Source organism: Montipora foliosa, unplaced genomic scaffold (genome assembly GCF_036669935.1).
Source record: "Montipora foliosa isolate CH-2021 unplaced genomic scaffold, ASM3666993v2 scaffold_442, whole genome shotgun sequence".
Taxonomy (NCBI): Eukaryota; Metazoa; Cnidaria; class Anthozoa; order Scleractinia; family Acroporidae; genus Montipora; species Montipora foliosa.
In genome coordinates, this window is record NW_027179748.1 from 382501 (window position 1) to 385000 (window position 2500).

The 2500-nt window shown below is 39.1% G+C and overlaps 1 pseudogene; it reads right to left on the bottom strand.

Moving 5' to 3' along the window:
- The window catches only part of LOC137989165 (uncharacterized), a 1226-nt pseudogene extending 384 nt beyond the window's left edge, over positions 1-842 (bottom strand).
- Between the last annotated feature and the right edge of the window lie 1658 nt (positions 843-2500).

The following is a 2500-nucleotide window of genomic DNA, read 5'->3' on the forward strand; positions in this document are numbered from 1 at the left end:
AGCATGGATGCGTAATGTTTTCTGCCCTCTGCAAGAAATCAAAGAAAAGCCGGTTGTGATCATAAACCTTTAACATTTGTTTACTTGTGCATATACGGCATACAGTAAGCTAACCTTACGTTACATAACCTTGTGTTAAATGATGTGGAAGGTTAATACCATAAAATTCAGGTCTTACCTACTGGACCATACATATTGGCAATCAAGCCATTGGGTAAAACAACTGGCTGAAATTTTAAAGTGTGTACCCGCTTGTGTCCGTTCTACAGGATCCTTTGATTTTCCCCAGGCCGAGCGATCGGTCTCACTGTGCCGTCTATAAAGCCGAAGCAATTTTGTAGAGGGGCACCTTTTGCGCTCATGGCTGCAGCGTACATTTCCATCTGGTCAGGGCCTAAGATATCATGATTCCATCGAGTTATTCTAGCACCGTGGGTGTCATATATAAAGTCTAACACAGTGTTAGTCACCATACTGATCACGGGGACAGGCTTCGCAAATCTGGGAATCATATCCCCATATCTGCAGGGGAATGACAGCTGTCTCAAGAGCATGCAAAGACCCTCCATGCCGTCACAAGTAGATCCTTGTTCACACCGTATGGTCTCTGGAACGCCAAGAACTTCTGCAATTAAAGGAATGTCTCTTTTCTTAAATCTAAACTCTGCCAGACACTCGGAGTCGGTCATTTCATCCAGCGCGAACATTGAATAATCCTCATATGGAAAGCAAGGATTTTTCGAGTCGAATAGATCATAGAACAGTAAATATTCTTCATTGTCAATAAAATTAGACGTATGGCTCAATAAAAGAAGTTCTTGCATTGCTTTAAAGGACGCCATTTCGAAGGAACAGTTTGCAATCAGTATCGTCGTCGTCGTAACGGCTGACCGCTTCTTAAGTTTCTATTTTCCCGCCGAAACCGTCGTTGTCGTTCCAGTCCTTTCCCGGTCAATAGACGTCGTCGACTAAGCCGTCGTCGTGGTTCTTAAGTTCCCTGAGACACCCTCAACAACAACATGTTGTTTACGATCATGAAGATAGTCACCAAACCAATCTAGAAGAGTACCTGAAGTACCAAAACAACCTAATTTGAAGAAAAGCTTGCGATGAAAAACAGAGTCAAAAGCCTTAAAAAAATCAACATAAATAATGTCATTTTCACTACCGGCATCAAGAGCATGGCCAAGATCAAGAAAAACACACAGAAGTTGGGTTACACAAGACCTGTTAGGACGGAAACCATGTTGAAGATCATAGAGTGAAGTTTTGACGAAGTTAGAAACGTGAGTAAAGATCAAATGTTGAAGTACCTTAGAAACTATTGAGAGTAGAGATACAGGCCTGTAATTGGTGACATCTTGTAGATTGTCCTTTTTAGGAATAGGAACGATATTCTCCATTTTCCATTCAGATGGAACTTTGCCCTGTTGAAGAGAGAGATTAAACAGAGCAGCGAGTGAAGGTGCAATCACTGCTGAACATTTTTTCAGGATAAAAGATGAAATACCATCTGGACCAGTTGCTTTTGAAGGTGTTAAGTTAGACAAAAGGCTTGTACTCGAACGAAAGGTTGTATAACTGCTGGACATGAGGATTTATAAATTATACGTCCAGGCATTAACCCCTGAACGTAAGGATTTTTAAGACTTTTTGAATCATTTGCAGCAGCTGATTGTAATGCGTTTTCAAACCCTAAATGTAACACTTTGACACTTACTGAGAGACCTCTTACTTGTGAGGGTTTTTTCAACGTTTTAGGGGGCTGCACTAATGATCTTATAATTACTGGTTGTAAGGCTAACAGTGAACACCGCAATGAATTTTAAACCCGATGGAACCAGTATCAACCCTTACCACCACAGACACAGTTTACTTATTCATTTTTAATTAAAAGGACGATGCAATTTTAGGTACAGATGTTTGAAAATAAATGTCTTACATATCTTTGCCAAGAACGATTATCCATAACAATTTTTCTCGAAGAGTGAACCAAGTAAAAAAAACTCTCTATCGCAGTAACTTGTGTATTTAAGGCCTGCCTTGGAAGTCTTCAACATACGATCTACTAAATTTTTAGGCTTCAAGACAATTATTCAAATTGCGCAAATAAACACACTAGGACTACTTCTTTTCTATATTCTGAATTTAAGATTATGCACAGCAACTTGTTTTTTTCTCCATCCCAACCAGCATTTAGTCAGCTTCCTTTCTTTTTTTTTATACCTTTCTTTCGAGTATTTAGGAGAACTTCAAAGTTTTTTTTTGTGATTTAAAATGATAAAACGGTATGGAGCTACATAGTAACAGTATTGATAAAATATGTCTCCCACTGTGCTTCCTTGGGCGGGAAAGAGAATGTCGCTTTGTGAAGGATTCTTCATGTAACATCAACATCATCATCTGCGTGTCAATAAAACATGTGAAAAGAGTCAAAATCAGATGCAAACAAGTTATAAACAATCACCTTATAGGATGAGCCATTGAAGCACTAATATCC